This window comes from Nycticebus coucang, chromosome 2, assembly GCF_027406575.1.
Source record: "Nycticebus coucang isolate mNycCou1 chromosome 2, mNycCou1.pri, whole genome shotgun sequence".
Lineage (NCBI taxonomy): Eukaryota > Metazoa > Chordata > Mammalia > Primates > Lorisidae > Nycticebus > Nycticebus coucang.
In genome coordinates, this window is record NC_069781.1 from 10,813,260 (window position 1) to 10,833,490 (window position 20,231).

Here is a 20,231-nt window from a genome sequence, read left to right on the forward strand (position 1 = left end):
CATTCTTTGGCTAAATAAGATGCATATGTGTATGTATATGGGTGTGTTCGTACGCATCCTTCTGTGTGACCAAAGAACGGAGAGATGGGGTCCAGGGGTGTGCATCTCCAACCCTGCGTCTCACAGAGAGGAGAGGTGTCTCCAAGTGTCAGTGAATCATTTACTAAAACTGATTGCATACTGGATCACAGACTCAATAAATTTGAAAAAGTAAAAAACTATACAGGCCACATTCCCTCATTACTATGCAATAAAATTAGAAATTAATAAGATAAAAAAAAAACTCTCAGAAAAAAGTCTTCTCTAACACTTGAGTCAAAGGAGCAATCAGAACTAAAATTATTATGTATTTATACATAATATATATATTATATATTATATAATATATAATATATAATCAAGCTATAGCATGCCACTAAAGGAATATATAAGAATATTTATACCACCTTAAGTGCTTTCATTAAAAATCAAAGACAGAAAACAAATGAAGTAATCATTCAACGCAAGAAACTATTTTTAAAAGCCAAAGAAAGTTATAAAAAAAAAAGAACACAGATAGATATAATTAAATAATATAAAGCAAAAGCCTAATGGTTTTATAAATAAATCAAAAACTAGTTACTTGAAAAGATAAATAAAACAAGCAAATCTCTAGCAAAAATAACCAAATAAAAGAGAGAAAAAAATAACATTAGAGATGTATGTTAATTTTAAAATAAAAATTTTAGGCACAGGGCAGCGCCTATGGCTCAAAGGAGTAGAGTGCCAGCCCCATATGCTGGAGGTGGCAGGTTCAAACCCAGCCCCAGCCAAAAACTGCAAAAAAAAAAAAAAAAAAAAAAAATTTTTTTTTTAGGCACAATTTTATTTTATTTATTTAATTTTTTTATTTTTGTAGAGACAGAGTCTCACTTTATGGCCCTCGGTAGAGTGCGGTGGCCTCACACAGCTCACAGCAACCTCCAACTCCTGGGCTTAAGCGATTCTCTTGCCTCAGCCTCCTGAGTAGCTGGGACTACAGGCGCCTGCCACAACGCCCGGCTATTTTTTGGTTGCAGTTTGGCCAGGGCTGGGTTTGAACCCGCCACCCTATATGGGGCCGGCGCCCTACCAACTGAGCCACAGGCGCTGCCCATTTTTAGGCACAATTTTATACCAATAAACTTTAAAATTTAGGTGACATGGTTGATTTTCCTTTCAAAGAAAATATAAATGACAAAGCTGACTCAAGAAAAAGTAGAAAGCCTGAGGAAAAATTCACTAATTGTGAAAGCAATTGAAATAGTTGTCCATTTCCTCAAAACACCTCTAGTTCTTCCAAATACTTTCAGATCATTTCCGCTTTACATGTTCTAGTCATCCAAAAATACAAGGCAAGACAAAGAAATGGGGTTTAAATGTTATCAGAGATAAAATTATCTGTGTTTTTAGATGATTCATCAACCAAGAAACCCCAAGTAAATAAATCAGAAGCTTCTGGAAACAATAAGCATAGAGAGGTGACCACTTACAATATTCAAAACCAACAATGTTTAAAAAAAAATATATATGTAAGCAATCACCAATTAAAAATAATGGGCAATACAACAACAAAAAAATTTAAAACCTAGGCATTAGATAAATGAAAAGTAAAGAAAATGATAGTATTTTTATTGAATAATGTGAAAAGACATTTGAATGAATGGAGAGTCATATTACATTTCTGTAGGGAAAGATCAGAGATTTTAAAGATAACCATTCTCCTCAACTTAGGTAATAACTTTGATGTTTTTTAAATCAAAATCCCAAAAGTATTTTCTTTGAAATATAAAATGATTCTAAATTTCAACTGGGTAAAAAAAGTTGAGCTATTATTAGCAGGAACATTTTGGGAAAAAAAAAAAAAACTACAAAAAATAATAAGACAGTTGAAACATCTACATTCATAATAATTAAAAGAGTGACCCTCCCACTAGAATATACACTCAAGTCAACAGAGCACAAATACAAGCCACAAAATACACCATAGTAGATGTTATTATAGCGTTGTTTTTCAAATGAGTTGGTTAAAAAAAGATTATTTAATAAGTGATTCTGGGAGAATAATAAATAATTTGGAAAAACAGAGTTTTCCCTCATGCCACACATCAAAACAAATTTACAGACGAAGTTTAGATTTAAATGTTAAAAAATGAAGGGACCAGGATATATCTGGAGATAGCAAAGGCTTTTCTAAAACATGACAGCAAAGAGGCAAAACGTAAAAGACAGGCAAAAGTTAAGAACAACCACAAACCAGAAAAAAGCAATAATAACAGGAGAGAAAAGACTGCCTTGTTATGTAAGGAGCTCCTGCAACCCTGTAAGCAAAAGCAAGACCTCAAGAGAAGAGAAGCCAGGGTGACAGAGAAGGCTCAGCGCTGGGGAATGGGCGTCCTCAGTAGCAATCAAGGCAATGTAGACTAACAATAAGACGCCACTGCACCTTCCAAATCATTAAGAATTTTAGAAAATTATAGCTAGGTACTAAGGCTTCAGGGAGGAAAAAACCTTTATGTAGAAGTGTAAATGAATTCAACATGATGGTGGGCCATTTGTCATTGTGTATCAAAATGTTTTAAAATTCATTTATTTATGTATTTATCTAAAAAATAAATGTTCACCAAAGCATTACTTCTAGAAGTGAAGACAATACAGGTATCCCGCCACAGAGGGCGGTTGGGTAAGATACGTTGTACCTGGAGGAGGGAAGGTTATACAACCACTAATACCAGCCTGGGGGAGACTTCACTTAGTGACAGGCTGCAAGGTGCACGCACAGCCGAGTCTCAAAACAGAACAAACGTTCTCAGCAACGGCAAGGAGCAAACTACTGATACATGCAACAACATGGATGAATCTCGGAAATGTTATACTGAAGTGACACGCAAAACGTCATGCTGTATGATTCCATTTCTATGACAACACATCGCAGATAAGCGACTGCCAGGGACTGGTGGCAAAGGAGGGAAACCACTGGACACTTGAGCGAGTGAACTTCTGGAGCGATGGAAATATTCCATATCTTGCTAGCGGAGGTAGATGTCATGCAATCGACGTTTGTCAAAATTCACTGAATTGTACACATAAAAGGGTGGGTTTTATTATTTGGAAATTGTACCTCAGAAAAATCTGACTTACAACACACTCAGAATGGACAATTGAGCAGACATATATTTTTTATATGCAAATATAAAAATAGTAGTATAGTATAGGAAAAATGTTGAAAGGACATATCCTAAAATATCGTTTCTTTGAGTAATGGGATTAAGAGTGATTCTTAAGATTCTTCCCTATACTTTTCACGTATTTTCTAACTTTTCCAGAATTAACATGTCACTTTTATAATTCGGAAAAGAAAATGTATCTGTTTTTGATTTACAAAAAAAGAAAACTATATCAATGAACTGTTCTGTCCAGTGACAAACTTTTTATTAGGTTCTTGCAGGAAATGACGGGTGGGTTCATGCTCAGCTGGAGGCTTGCATCTCTCCAGCCTTGAGGCACAGCTTCTCAGGGTACCTCTGTCCAGCCCCGGCAAGGTACTGCTCCTCAACAGGAGAGGGGAAGACACTTGCTCCAAGAGCTCATTCTGCAGGTAGGAAAACTGAGTCCTGGAGATAGGAAGAGAATGTCTCAAGACTAGAGAGGTTCAGATGGGCCTTAACCCCAAGGAGCAGTGCTACCTCCACTGTCCTGGAGCACCTCTGCCTAACTGCCTGGGAGGACCCAAGCTCCCGAGGAGCTGAAGATAAACTGTGGGGGAAAGCTGTGACGCTGTTGTCCAGACTAGGACACATAGGTTCGGTTTCACCTATGTTTTTCTAGTGTATTTATTGACTTCCTATTTTACTTCACATCTAAAACTCCCTTTTTAAACATTTTTTTTTTTTTTTTTTATTGTTAGGGCTTCATTGAGGGTACAAAGAACCAGGTTACACTGATTGCATTTGTTAGGTAAAGTCCCTCTTCATTTTTTAATTTTTTATTTCTATGTTGTTTTGGAGACAGATTCTCACTCTGCTGGCGAGGCTGGAGTGCAGTGGTGTAATCATAGCTCATTGTAACACTGAACTCCTGAACTCCTGGCTGAAGTGATCCGCCTGCCTCAGCCTCTCCAGTAGTTGGGAACACAGCTGTGCACCACCAGGCCTGGCTAATTTTTAATTTTTTTTTTTTTTTGTAGAGGCAGAGTCTCACAATATTGCCCAAGCTGGTCTGGATCTTCACACATCAAGGGATCCTCTTGCCTTTGCCTCTCAAAGTGCTAGGATTATAGGAATGGCCCCCACCTCCCATCCCCCGCCCAGCCTAAAACTCACTTTTTAAATTCAAATTACTTTCCTCCCTAAAACTCACTTTTTAAATTCAAATTACTTTCCTCCCGTGAGTAGTTTCACCACTCCTGAGTATGTGCTCCCACTCTCGTAAGAGTATGAAGGTCCCTGCCCACTGCCATGTGCAGGCCAGAGCCTCCTGAGGGAGGAGGATGCACCTGACCCCACTGGCGCTGGCCAGCTGTAGCTTCGCCATGTAAGCTTTTAGGGCTACTGGGTGTTTCTTCCAGGCTTCTTGCTCTCTTTTACTATTACAAGAATAGGAAAGTACAGACAGGGCTGAGTCCCAGAATAAGAAGACACAGGGAGCAGGGTCCTAGCTAACCTGTGGTCACCAACTTGGAGCCTGAGTGACACATAAACTGTATGTATTGTAAGACACTGCAATTAAGGACTGCTTGTTATTTTAGCATAACCCAGCAAAGACTGACTAATACACCTGCTTTAGTCTCATTCTATATAATAATAGCCATTGATCAACTCTTATGAATGAGGTAAATTTAAAAGGCCATCCGTGTCTACTCTAAAATCATCCCCTCTCCCCAAGCATACACCTTTGGGACATATGCTACAGCCTGAGGCAGACAGAAACCAGAGAACATGCAGAAAAAGGAGCTATGGGAAGAGCCTCTAGGGTCATGTAGATATAATATGTACAATTCAGAAAAGTCTGGATGTCCCCCTAGAACTGTAAGCTGCCCTGTCAATTTCACAATTCTCTGTACTGCTTTAAAAGTACACATCAATTGTAAGACAGACCCAAACTCAGAATTGTTATAGTATGTAGGAAAAGTACCTCTAAGATTCAAGGGGCTCTGGGAAGCACAGAGAAATCAAAGTCAAGGAGATGATTATGGGGCTAGCTATTTTCCTAAATAGTTAGCTTTATTATTTAACTCTCAGCTACTAATTCTTCAAGCAAAATCATTCTGACTACCTGAATATAATAAAAAAAGGTCCTGGTTGACCTTTAATTTAGATATTCAGCACAGGTACCATTCAGCTATCTATTATAACTTTCAGTCAGCTATACCATGCTCTAATCATTAATGGTCCACTTGTTTGGCTCAGGTAAATCACATTTGCATATGCAAATTCTGCCCAAATATTCTGTACTATTAATGTTATCACTAATTACATAATAATAGTTACCAATTTCCACACAGATCAAACTTACAGTTTTGTAGCTATTCGGGAAATTGTACTTTGTAATTAAGATAATCCTCATTTCCAGATGCTAATTAACTATACAATAATTAGTCTCGTTCACTAATGCAAATTAAGGATTTTCATCTTTATTGATAAAAGAGTTGCTTATTGGATAAGGAATGATAGCCTCTGAAATCTTGCGGAGAAACACTTTCCCCCCTTTTAAAGGTTAAAAGGTAAATCCATTTTTATCAGTCTCATTTGTGAATGCAAATTAGGTCTGATTTAATCAAGTCAAAGATAAATGTGCGAGTCTTATTCAGGACAGACTGTACTGCTTACTGAGTTCATCTCTTTTCCCTTATAAATACACAGGTAAACAAGAGTTCACCAAACAGAAGTCTTCCTAGTGGGAGTAATTCATCCACGGTCAAAGGAAGCTCTGAAGACACGTGTCTCTCTATTACAACTTCCTTTTGTTTTGCCTTGAACCATCATGGTGGGATCTGGAAATAACTGTCTTAGTGGTTCAGCCATAATGAGAATGAGTGAGAAGAGATTTTTGTGAGTAAATACCGAGGAAAAAGGGAAAGCCATGTTTGCTTGGATTATTAAGTTTTCTATGCTCCAAACAGAAGACACACTGGTACCTCCCATCGTGACTAATGCGGGCTGCGTCGGCGAGAACAGAAGGGCTGACAGCCAGCGCGGCCTAGTTGGCAGGCCCCAGCCCAGGCCTCGCCGCATTCATCATCCGCTAAACCAATCCACCAATTCTGCACCACCATTTGTCATTAATTATGCTAATCAGCACACCATTACTCTCTGATGACACTGTAGCTGTTATTAGCTAGTTATGGCTTTTCAAAAGCACAACTTATTCTGCATGCGCGGGCTGTGCATGCATTAGCCCACAGGGAAGAAATGTCCAATTATGAAAAGAAGAAATTTGCTATTATCTTTTTATAACAAACCAATTTAGTAATTAGAAAAGTCTCCGAACTCACAGGTTCTTCTTTTTCCCTCCCTTAAAATAATTGAAGCAAAAAAATGTGCTTTTCAATATTTCTCTGAAAGAAAGGGAAATACCAACACAGAGATTTTTTTTGCTACATATTGAAAAGTGGGGCCTGGGGAACAACTGTGCGTGTGCGTGAGGGGCACACTGAGGCTCCTGCTGGGCTTTTTTTCTTCCTGGTTTTGAATTAGCAGGACTACTTTATTACGTATATTTCAGCTAGACTAACGCCTGAAAGATGAAAGCACACCCATGTGACCTTTTACAGTTCACTCACAGCACAGGGAAGCTGTTTCACAGAACAACGTGGCCAGACTGTGCACACCACACCTGGCAGCTGCTTCCTTGGGAAGTGCAGCAACCGCCTCCTTTAACCCCTCACGTGCCCTGGTGCCACCAACAAGGCTCTCAGTACCTCTCCAATGACCCTGGAGGTGTATAGTTTGGCCAGGTTAGCATAGGTCCTATGCACGGTTTGGCAGGGGAAAAAAAGACTGTACCCAGGCTGGCAGAAGAATGGGGTCCTCTGGGGCCAGGAGCCAGAGCGAGTCACAGGAGACCCCTTTTGAACTCAAGGCTCCACCAAAGAGTTCACCTTGACCCTGCAGTGTCTGCAAGACTAATCTTCAGGCATTTGTCCAAACCAGGCACTAATTCCAAGTTGTTGTGCTCAGGCTGGGAGTCTTTACCACTAGTTTTAGAAGCTTAGTCTGTATTAAGAGCTCATTAATATCATCAGAGTAAATGGGCCTATTAAAACATCTTTAAGCAATATCTGAACATAAATCTCCCTAAACTATATTTAATGACTGTACTTAAGATACATTATATGCAAGTCTTAATGAGACATTAGATAGCATTTTGAAGATTAAAATTAGAGAATCCATATAAAGTCTGTCCACTTAATGTAGCCTTAAGCTATACTGATGAAAGCATTACTACCAAATTATTACTGAATTAGAACAAATATTTTTAATCATGTCTGATTTATGCATTCCTTTTTTCATATAATTTTAATCTTCTCAAAAATATATTTCGAGTTTATAAAAGCGGGTATGTGAGAGGTCTTCCATTTATGAAGTACTCTGGAGGTAAAGCCAGTGCGGGATGGAGACGGAGCTGGGCACCGAGCATTCTCTGGGCTCAGATCACACTTCTTTTTGTTCGGTTTAACCAGTCATTCCAATACTATTGGTAGCTAAATCTATTCCCTTACTATTAAACATCCTTTAGGACCAGAGTAGATGTAAAATAGAATTTAACTAAATTAACTAAAAATATTCTGAAGACCAGAACATAGCAGTCTGGGTGACGCTGCAGTGGTGCTATCGAGGCTCCTCACTGACTCTGTGCTTTGGGTCCCAGTGGGGACCCTGCGTTCCCTGACAGCAACTCCTGTCCAGCCCCCAGACAGAGACACCTTCTACGCTCCCAGGTCTGTGACTTTTTGTTGTTTGTCTGTCTCTTCAGAGCCTGCATTGGAGGCGCCCAGGGCCCCTGGAGTATGTTCAAGGAACAATCAGTGTTGCTGGTGGAAGGGTATTAAAAAGAAAGTTTGATTCCCTCCAGGCAAGGTAGTTGAACTCTTTAAACAGACCCAAATCTCCCTCAAGTCTGTTCAAACAAGGAAGCAACCTCTCGGAGCAGGTAGCTGGGCCTCACCACCATCTATGTGTCTCTCTACATGTGGGACTTGTCTCCATTTAGAGTAGAAATATATACCCTGAGTCTATAAAAATCCTGATAAGACAATGCACGGTGGTCTCTTTTAAAAACAAATCAAACTTTAGACTGCATGTGGAGAAATACTTTTTTCCATATATTTACCTGCTGTATTTAAAATATATCCGAATGGGATTTTTGATATAATTAAAATGCTTTCCCACATCCCACCCGACTGCTGCTCTTGGGAGGAGTGCCCCCCACCAAAGGAAAGATACCGTGTCAACTCCTATATAACAGCCCTTCGGGCCCGTTTGGGGTGAATGTGCTGAGATCTTCATATCCCACCACCAGCTGAACTGGAAGAGGGAATTCATCGGAGAACTCGGAGCCTACAGTCATGTCACCGAGGAGTACACACACCCCAGACTTGGATCTGACACCAGCCTGAGGAACCCGGCAATAAACCAACACTTTGGAAAATGTTACAGATATTAGAGATGAATTATCATGGAAGCTTTTTAGACTTTTTTTTTTTATATTTTACACCAAAGAGTAACCGCCTTTTATAAATGCTATTCAATTATAAAGACTTCTGGGATTATGTAAATCAAGACAAGTCAACCTGTGACACCTCTCTTAATAGAATGAGATATATCTAGTTTTTTTTCTTTTCTCCTTCGAAGAAGAAAGTAGCATGATTTAAATACACTGGTCTTCAAAGAAGACTCCTCCCTTAGCATGTAAAATCTGTAGCAACAAGCCTATTTCCATTTGCTTTCTTCAGATAGTCTCTCCCCAAAAGGAACCACTTCATAATACAATTTTGCATTTTTAACTGTATGAAATTAGGCATTCTTCACAAATAACAGCTATGTGTTATACACAGGAGCTCCTTTTTATTAGGGACACAGTAATGAACAATGAGCAATGTGTTCTATTATTCTTTGTCAAATCACAAAATGCTACATTAGAATAACTGTGCTGGTCAATGTAATATAGTAGATTAAATTCAACTTCTGTGGAAAAACCACTGTAAAACAGCATGATAAGAAGGCTATAAAAAATGTAATTTTACTCCAAACTCCATCACAAAAAAAATGGTGTGAAAAGTAATTTTGCATAATCAGTACACGCCATCTGGAACAATTAACCGATTTCTATAGAACTATGAGGATCAGTCATATCTGCTTATTAAAGATCAGAAATTATACAAGTAATAAATCCTTGAAAAAACTAAGCGTACTCCCGCCTGTCAACGCTATTTTAACTTCAAATACTGAAGAACGCCTGATAAGGCTGAAAAGAAGAGATTAATATATGCAAATTACATCCAGCATTTAAAATCCCGGCAACTGTCTCCGGTTTTCTGTCCCTTATTGCTGCCTTTATGTTTTATTCATACACCAACTCACCTGTCACTTCATAAGCTATAATATTATGGGGGTATTATTAAACAGCATAAAGCCGTGCTTTAATTGGAAAGCTTCATTGCATTTTCCAATTATTTGGAGTAAATTAAAAGCAGATGCACATAGTTTAATAAGGAGTCTAATATCAGTTCCGGGAAATCAAAATTCATTGTCATTACTATGCCGTGATAGTTTTGCAAACTGTACTCAATTTCAGAGGTTTTCAAAAGAAAATCTGTCTATGCAATCTGTTAATTGTCATTCGGTTAATAACTGTTTAAATATCCGAACTACATAGCAGCTTACTATTAAAAAAATTAAACTACAGGGTTTATACAAGCAAACAAATACAGCATGCCACTCCTGGGCTGGGCTGGACTTTTCATCCTTGCCCATTCACCTTTAAACAATGGGAGGGCTTGAGAAACCCACCCGTGCAGCCGCCTAGCCCCAGAACCCAGAGGACAAAGAACAGCACTTTGTACTTCTATGAGCACCAGATTTTATACTACTGTAAGACAGCTCTCTGTGGAAAAGGGCAGAAGCCAGGTTATAAATTGTGTTTTCAGAGGTCTACACTGCTCAGCAAAAAATTAGCTTCCAAAGTTTTAATTGGTCCATCTAAAATAAATCCTTTTAATGAGTGAATTAACTGATTCAGGACACAAACATGGAAAAATCAAAGAAAACAAATGTTGTGAGCAATTTGTTTTGAAAAAATTGACCCCTGAAGGGCCATTCCCTTACTAGTTCATGACCCCGAGTGGAGTCTTCCTTAGGCTCTGCAGGGCTGGCCACTGTGTCTACAAGTGGATTGGGCTGCCAGACAAAGGACTGTTTTCTAAGCCACTACGGATCAAAAGAACCAAATCTCAAAGGTTACTCTTCATTAGGAATCTTACCCACAGATGTAGTTATAACCCTGCAGCTACAAGTTGCATACATACAAATACAAGTATCTGAAGCATTTACAAATGAAAAGTCGTAGGTATACTCACACTAGTACACGTAACCTTTTCATTTTTGCACTAAGTGACAGACTTTTTCAAATCCTAGGTATGTAAATTGTAATAGGACAAGCAGTAATTGACTTTTAAACTCCACCCACTGTGAGGGCTACAATTAATCTGTTTTTAGCACAAGAACTGCTGCTCTGCAAAGTTCATAAGTTGTAGGCTCTTTTCCCCAATCCAATTAAAACCCAAGAGTCCTCCTAAGAGTTAACAGTACAGAATTTATTCTTCAGCTCCCGTTTCAAGGGGAGCAGCAGCTAACATCCCAATCATCAAAGGGCAGACCCCACCAGACCAGAAAGGATACCAATGCCCCAACAAGAGAGGGCAAAACCACCAGAAACTCTGCTCAAAGACGAAGATAAAAGCAATTCTTGTGCAGTGATCCAAAAAAATAGCATCTCTCTCTCTTTTTTTCAAAATTACCTGTTTTAATAAAGTAGACACACTGTGCCAACTGAACCATTTAATTATCTGCAAAAATGACGAATCAAAACAATAGTTTGCAAAAAATGACTAACCTCTGATTAAAATGTCTGTCCTCATTAAATCCAAATAAAAGGTACAATATCTTTTTTTAAAAAACATAGCCCGAAGAAATAAGCGATCCCTGAGCACTGATAGCCACACACTTTAAAGTGGCATGACCTGCCATGAGACAGGACATCCGAGGAAGTTGTTGAATCTACTCTCTCAACCCCCTAGAAGAGGCATGTGAACAGGACGCCTGCGGTACGGGTACAGGTGTGTCCTTGTGGCCTTAGAGCCTGGTGGTGCCACTGGCTGAGCAGTAAGAGACCTCAGGGACAGGGGACCGGGAGGCGATATGCTCAGTGGTGGCTCCTGTGATATGTATGTGTATATAACATAAAGGGTGACCATAAAGTTTGTGTAAATATATATATGTATGTGTGTGTATATATATTTATGTATATATATATATATTCCTTTTTTTTTTAGGACAAATGTGTAAATGTGTGTGTGTGTCACACATACACACACTTTTTTTTTCTTAAAGGGTCCTGGGAGAGGAGTGGTTGGAAAGGAAGGAGCCACAAGTCAAAAAGGAAGAAGAAAAAGAAAAGCAAAGAAGAAAGAAGGGAAACTATTTGGAGGGTTGATGTGATCTTTCTCCAATCAGAGCTGACTTGATGGAAAGGGAAAAGGGAAATCGAGGATCATCTAAATGTTGAGAAGTTCTCTTTGAAACTGTTTTACCCAGTAGCAAACTAACATCTCAAGCAATCACTGATTTCTGATTTCTAACCCAGGAAGGAGGGTTTGCACCAGAAGATCCCCTGGGCTAGGTGCGAGTCCCCTTGGACAAGCTGTCCCCTCCCCCCACCGCATTCTTAGGTGGGGGAAAGGAGTTGGACTACAGGGGACTAAGGCCAGTACAAGGAATAATAGAAAGCACTTCCACAGGGATTCTTCCTAACAAATGCAAACCTTGTAACCTAATTGTTTATACCCTCTCATTAATCTGAAATTTAAAAAAAGGGGTGCAAGAAACAAGCACTTGGATGGAATACCAACAGTATCATGACAGCTACAGCTGCTACCATTTCTGGCCACCCGCCCATTACTAGGTACTTTGCGTACATTATCACTAATCCTCAAAATTCAGAAGAGAAAATGTAATTCAAAATTACAAAAGAGAAAATGGACTGAAATATAAACTGTTTAAAGTCATGCAGGTGGCCTGGCACAGGGCTCACGCCTGCAATCCCAGCACTCCGGGAGGCTGAGGTGGGTGGATTACTTTTAGCTCAGGAGTTCAAGACCAGCTTGAGCAAGAGCCAGACTCCATCTCTAAAACAAAATAGCCGGGCATTGTGGCAGGCACCTGTAATCCCAGCTACTCTGGAGGCTGAGGCAAGAGGATCACTTGAGCCCAAGAGTTTGAGGTTGCTGTGAGCTATGATACCATAGCACTCTACGGGGGCAAGAAAGTGAGACTCTGAAAAAAAAAAAAAAGTCATGCAGATGGAGAGGGTGGACTGGTGCCAAGACACAGGTCCTCTCCAGAATCAAGTGGCTACCAAGTGTCACTGAGTGCTTCCTGCGTGCCAGGCCCTGGGCTGGGCGTCCGGCACACACCAGTGAAGGAGCATGGCATCCCTTGCCTTCCCAGGATGAACCCTGAACTCCTGCTGAGAAGCCAGGCACTGACCAAGATGTTATAAGGAAAGAGGATTTCCTTTCTGACAACTGGGAAACCAAGCGGGCGGCCAAAGTTTTACAGGAAGCACTAATGGCCAGGAGACTTAGCAGCTGAAGAAGCAGTGGTCGTGGACCTATGACAGACACAGCCACCGCTGGCAGAGTAAGGGTGGGTGAAGGCCTGTAATTCACAAGCCAAGGACCTTCTTGCAGGAGTGACATGAGTACTTTGCTAGCGCAGGGCATATTTCAGGTAAACACACAGGCAATGGAACATAAAAACAGGCACATTTATTGCCTCTAGGTAGCAAGCGATTAAGGACTTCTAAGTGTGTCACCGGAAGTGATGCTTGGGGCCAACGAGGCAAGCTTGACTCTCTCATTCAAAATTATGGCTGTTGCTTCGCCAGTGGATCATGAGACCATTCATGCCATAAGACAAGTTAGGCGTAAGAAACCACTTTCTAACAAAGGATCTCAACCTTGGATGAGAGTTCAGCATCATTCATTGTCTCAGAGACAAGGGCAAGACAAATTTGGGGAAGAAGGAGCCTCGTTCTCCAGGATATGTGATAAATATATTCCATCCAAACTCAGGTTGCAAGAGTGAAGATCAAAAATAATAATAATAATAACCTAAAAGGTTGAGGACCTTCATGGCCGTTAATAAGAAGAGAGAAAAAACATTTAGTTTCCAGGACATAAACATCAACTGTATGACAATGGATGGACTCAGGTATTCTGTCTGCACAAGAAAAGTAGCTTTATCATTCTAAAAGGATCAGAATTTCTTTTGTCCTAATGTTGGCAATTATATGGATTTGTTCTGACACAAAAGGGGGGATGCTCCTAGTGTGTGATTGCTCAAGGATAAATTTCATCTTGTTGCCAAACTTGTGTGGCTGTCCAAGTCCCAAGTCCTGCCACTGTCTACATGCTTTTTTGGGGAGCACCAAGAGCGTAAATACACCAGCCTGGAACCTGTCGCTCTGCCACCACTGTCCTAACTTGAGTGTGGCAGCTCGGCAGCTGGAGTGGGCAGGAGGGGAAGGTGTTCTGGGAACTGACTGGTCACAGGCTAGGGCCATTCTGAGTGCTGACAGGGGACACTCAGGTTCTGGACCTGCTCGGTAACCTTGGGCTTAGTTTTAGCAGAGGTTACTTCACAGGAGGCCCAGGCTAGAGAACGGAGTTTCCAACTATGGAAGGCAGGGTGGCACTAAGGTAACAGTTCAAACGAGACCCCTGCCTGTGGCCAGGGTACAGGGGCTCACAGCACAGGAGAGCTTGGGGTACAGTCTCAGTAAGTGCAACTGTGGATCTGGGCCACCCACTATCGTTTCAGGCTCAGAGAAGGCCACAGGAGATGTCTCAGTGCCTGGGATTCTCCAGACAGAGGTCTACAGCAGCAGGGCCGGTGCAGCCCACCTACTGCTAGGGGAGATTCCTTCAGAAACCTGGTGTCTCTCCTCTCCTAGATGAGAAGGGGCTGGGAGTAATTGGACTCACCGTTATATATCCACAGCACTTTCTGTGTCCCAGACAGGGCTCCAGCCCTCTCACGTCATTTCACAGGACAGGTACAGGTCCTTTCCCAAGATCACTTTAAGTAAGGAGGCCAAGTGTCCCCACAGCAAGAGCTGCCACATGCCCCCTAACTTGATGCCTGCTGCACCTGGTACTGGCCATCAGTGTCAAGGCCTCCCTGGGATAAGGTCCCAGAGATACATGCCCAGGAGACTCTGAGACTTCAAACAGTGCTGATCTCCAACACGTGAGTCCTGGCGTGATTCACTGCAGGTGTGTGTGCCGTTTCTGCTTCTCAGCCTGACTGGGGGAGAACACAACCTGCGCTAAAGTAGCCTCCTCAGCTGCCACTCAGTAAATCACACACAGCAAATCGTGACCTCCCAAAACTTCAGTTTTCTCATCTGTAAAAGGTTTTCTTGGTTAGGGTCTGTTTGGATTAAATGACAAAACACATGCAAAGTGTGTATTACGCAGTCTTATACGGGGCACACACTGGAGGAAGGCAGGAAGGCTGCGTGTTAAGTAAACTAATTTAATTATTCAATCCATTGTAATAAAGCAAAAACAACTTTTGCTCCCTAAGTGTGTTTCAATGAAAGAAGCTACCTTAGTTGTATCATTTACGCTGCATAGCTGACAGTTTACTATGAGACAGACAGAGATCAAGAAAGAAGCAAACGGCTAATCTGGCATAGGGGCTCGTAGGCAGGAGTGTCTGGTAAACCACATCGCTTTACTCACCCAGAGCAAGCTAAGGACTGGGATCAAGCGGCCTTCCTCCGTCTTTAGCGTTTCTCTGGCAGGGTCTACAATCACGAGGTCTACCAGAAAGTGAATTACAAGGGGGAACTGGAGGCATAGTTCTGCTGAAAAACTAAATAAGGACGATAAACCCATAGGGAGAAAGGTCAGGGCTAGTTTTTCTGTGTTGATGAACTTCACAACTAAGGCGATGTTTGGATGGAACAATAATGGCACGTTTGCTGGCCACATCTGGGGCATCTGAAGCTGTGAAACACAAGTCTCCTTCCTACACACCTGCAGCCGTGGGAGTGGGTGTTGTCACCTCTGCCTAAGATGCTAGGCCATGTCTGAGCCACAGGAAGCTGAACTACCATGATGGTGAAGCGTCTGAGACTTCTGATATGGACAGATGTGGGAATTTCACTTTTTAAAAATTGAGACCGAGTCTCACTTTGTCACCCTCTGTAGAGTGCCGTGATGTAATAGCTCATAGCAACCTCAAACTCTTGGGCTCAATTGATTCTCTTGCCTCAGCCTCCCTAGCAGCTAGGACCACAGGTGCCCGCCACAACACCCGGCTATTTTTTGTTTGTTTGTTTAGCAGGCCCGGGCCAAGTTCGAACCCACCAGCCCCAGTGCATGTGGCTTGTGCCTTAACCACTGAACTACAGGCGCCCAGCCGAGATGTGGGAATTTAGGTCCAGGGAGGCTGGAGGCTCTGTTTGACCTCACTGGGCTAGTGTGTGGGAGAACCAGGGCCTGCTCAGCAATTCTGGCTCCTGCCCTAGTTTAATCCATTACCCCTTGGCTGCCTCATGCATGGATTTAGGAAGGGGATGTGGCTCATTAAACCAACGCTGCCTGAGTTCTGCCATGCTTAAAAACCAAAGAGAGAATGAAAGCATAGTGGGAAAGTGGCCACCTTTTTAAGAGCACTGAAGTATCTGTCACCTAATAATATTTTTATTTTTCATGATGACTTAACTGGAAAAAGTCTTAATATTTTCCTAACCATGGAGCACCGGAAAAGCAGCAATGAAAGCCTGGAGCAGAAATCAGCCCCCACGGGCCTTTCCCTCCAAACACCAAAGGCACACTGGACGGCTTCACAGAGGTCTCTGCTCACTCTGCCAGCACCTCTCTTCTTCCTGCCCCCAAGCCATCATTCTGTCACCTTCCAGAAAAAGGGCTCGTGGGCTGCTTGCCACAGAAAATAGCCTACTTCTAAGTGATGGTGCGTGACAGAAAGTCTCAGCTTCCAGGGGGAGCCGAGCTGGGCCATGCCAGAGAGCCTTTTGTTGCTAGTGTCTCTGGACCGAGAATGTTTTTCTGAGCACTCAGAAGAGTAATCTTATATAGCAAATTACATAAGGGAGCACACAAGGCTAAGAAGAGGAAGACCACGCTTGGCACAAGCCAGTGTGTCCTGAGTGATAATTCTCAACAAATCTTTGGGATCTGACTCAGATCCCAGCACTGCAGGGGAGGCACACGTGGAGAGGAGTGCCATTCCTGGCTGCTTCCTGGTTTACAGAGTGTTCTTACAGACCCGGGATCTTGACAACAATCCAGGAAAGGAAGCAGGCAATTACCATGTTCTTTTACTGGTATGAATAACTCGCACTGCCCAAGTCAGCAGAGAACAGGGCACTTGCAAGCTCTAGGGGGCGCCGCTCACATACATTGTGCAGTGCACAACCTGGGCAGCTGTTCACAGCAGCTCTGTGTGATGGCTAGTGTGTGTCAAAGCTAAGAGTCTGAACCCACGCTTCCAACCCCAAATGCCTGGTTGGTCACACACTGAACCTTCTGCAACAGGCTTCCCGTTGTACTCACCCGGCTCTCAGTGTCTGATAAATGAATGAAGGAGTGAACAGTCCTTACTCTTTGCCTTTGTTTACATATATCCTCCTTGATTCAAAAAGGCTCCTCCTTGAGCCTCCATCCTCTCTATAGTCTCTGCCCTCTCAAGGTGCTCACAGGTGAACTCGATCCAACACAAGGGCGCGTGGGAGAGAATGTCCCCGGGTGGAAAAAAATCAGAAAAGCTTGGTGGAAAAGGCATTTGGGAACTAGGCCTTCAAAGATGGGTGGGCAGAGGCAGAGAGAGGACACGGGGGTGTGAGCTGAGCCATTCAAATGGCAGGGTAAGTGCTCAGAAGGAAACAGAGGCGAGGAGGAGGCAGGGAGTGATCCAGGCTGGTGGGACACAGGTAAAGAGAAATGGGAGACAACCTGGACAGGTGGGGGCCGGCTGCTGACAGCTTGACACTGGGCAGGTGAGAGCTGAATGAATTTAACTCCGGGCAGGTGAGGTCTGAATGAATGCAGGCAGCAGCTGGCTAGGGTGGGATCCAAGGCGCAAAGGGGACCAAGCGGCACTTGGGAGAGATGAGTCTGCTACCTGGGCAACTGGACTAGGCTGGAAAAGCCCAGTCAAGGAAAAGAACTTAGTGGGTCCAGCCCACACCGGAGAGCAAAGAGAAAACCAGCCTCCAAGCTCAGCTCCAGAGTGCTCACTGGGGACACAGCCATGTCTTAATCTGGGAGATGACCCAGAGCCCAGTGCAGAGTTTTTGGGGCCTCTCTCCCCATGAAATCCCACAGGAGGCACACGCACAGCAGAAAACCTCCAGGAGGCGAGTCCCCCAGGTGCCCTGTGTATCTGCCCGCACACACTGTTCATTAACGTCAGTGACACAGCTACCAGGGTGGATGTATAAAAGCACATCCAATTAGTCAGGCCTACGTGAATATTTGCACTCTTAAATCTTCCGCATTTCGAAAGGGTTAAAGCTTATTATTAGCATATAATTTACAGTCCTTTCTCCCAGGAAAGGAATAATGCACAGTAAATGCCACATTCATTTTAATAATACATGTTACAGTCTGTGCCCAACATCTGCACAAAGGTAAAGGAGACAGATTTTTTTGACATGTCCCACTCTGCCATCTAAACACAGGCTTTTTGTTTCTTAAGTGACGGAAGGTTTAATCAAGAAAGCAGGCAATTCATCAATCGAAACAAGGCAGCATGCGTGCGCCTGACAGCACACACATGGTTGTGTACAGAGCAAACCTGGCCACCTGTCAGCCGCACCTTTTACATCAGGATATACAAATACGCCATGCGGCCAATTCCCTATCCGCTCCCATTCACTTCTTCTTTTTCTTACATTTTTCTTTATACTCGCTTTCATTGTCACTCATGGCAAGAATAGATGGACAGACAAGGGAGGCAATGGCTGTTACAGGTGATGATAAAAATGTATGTGCCTTTAAAATGACTTCCTTTCTTCCTTGATTTGAATGTCATTATTATAAATCTTTTTTCACTTCATTCAGGAATTTTCCCGATATGCTATTATCTGTGGCTGTGCCAAGCTGATGTTCCTCTGTCAGATCCTGGCCGCCCTCCCATACTCTTACCCCCCACCTTGTGAACCAGTCCTAGGTGACCCTGAAAAATCCCAATGGAGGCTGAAGGGAAGCAGGGGTCTGATACGCGATGCCACCTCAAGCCACAAGGAAGTGTCCACTGAAGACGAAGGCCACAGGGACACCTGTGAATGCAGCAGCTGGTGAACATTACTCAGGGGCTGCTACTAGAAGACGGCACCTCAGTCCCTCAGGGGTGCTCATCAGCAGCACACTCACCCAAACACATGGGAAAGGGAGAGCCCACAGAACAGGGACGCAAATTCCGCAGCGTGAGACCATAAACACTACATGCGGACGCGGGCACTTGGTGCACCACCCCAGGAAAGAGCAGCGGTTCTCAAGCACCCTACTGTTTTAGTCTGTCAGACTTTATTTTCCAGCCCCGCAATGCTTCATGATCATTAAAGTATTGAGTTTATTTTCAATTTTCCAGGTGAGATATTTCTTTTTCCTAATTAAGAGAAAGAACATAATCACTACAAATGAAAGGAAAATATGTTTGGAATTGTTTGGTACGCTGCAGATGAGCTTTTAAATGATCACATTGTAAGATACACATTTTTTTTTTTCATCATAAGATGAAGAGCTGGTGGCAGAAATTTTTACCCAATTGGATGAAATATATAAATCATGAATTTCATAATACTGATAATTAAATGTCCATCTTCCAATTTAAATGAGGACTAGATTAAAACTGCATGGAGAAGGCTGATATTCAGAAATCATTAATTATTTTTAATTGCTTCGTGCTTTCCTAGTTTAATGTCAGTTACACGGCTCAGCCACGGTTCTGGGTTTCTGATAAGATCCTCTTCCTCTTTGATCAAGGGTCGTGATGGAAACTGGTGCAAGACTGGACTGAGACCTCACTGACCACACTCACATCCTCCCTGGTGTCAGACATCTTGAAAGGGGACTGGCTTTTCAGAAGGAAGGGCCATGGAGGGGAATCAGATGGCTTTTCCAGAAATCCAAAAGAAAGCTGAGCGGAAAAAAAGAGCTACATGCAAGGTGGCCAATGCCCCTGAGCCTGCTGGGACAGAACTCGGTTACAGCTTCTGTCCTGGTTCAACCGTGTGCCCCTTTCTCTTTTGTGACACGATCAGCCTAATGCTGACAGGTCAGCAAAGATGTCAGCAAGGCGGCCTGGCCTGAGACGAGGGAGGGAGCCTGCCCTCCCAAATATTGGGAGGCTTTGGGGATTATTTCTGCATCGTGGCTCATCCTGAATTTGTGTGTTGTTGAGATTTTTTGGTTTTATCCCACACCAGTTTTAATATGTGTTTGTACTATTTGACAATATTATGTAAATTTTTTTCAAAAGGGAGAAAAATAAGTTTTATTGGTGAAAACTCTGTCTTAGAGATATAAATCAGATTATAAAGACAACCACCAAAGAATAGCACAGTATGGTCACCTGGGGCCGGAAAGCCGGGCTGGGCTCTCCCTGGCCTGGTCCCTCTCACAGGAAGCTTTCAGCACAGGTGTGCGCGTCTGGTCTGAGCAGGAGGTAGGGAAAGGACCATCTCTCCTGCCACCTGCTAGGGCTCCAGCCCCGTCAGGTGCACGGTGCCCACTGTAAGAACACTCTTAAACTCACTCAATTCTCACACATTTTAGGTTCACTACCAACATGTATCCCCCACTCCCCATGCACGGGCATATCAGCTGTCATTATCAAACTTGTGGTTACGACCCCTGAAAAGCAGTTGTTTTGTTGGTCACAGCATATTACAGGAGCATC

The 20,231-nt window shown here is 42.7% G+C and overlaps 1 protein-coding gene across 2 annotated transcripts in view; it reads right to left on the reverse strand.

Moving 5' to 3' along the window:
- Window positions 1-20,231, reverse strand: part of MVB12B (multivesicular body subunit 12B) — a 177,517-nt gene that overhangs the window by 49,321 nt on the left and 107,965 nt on the right. The window lies entirely within an intron of this gene.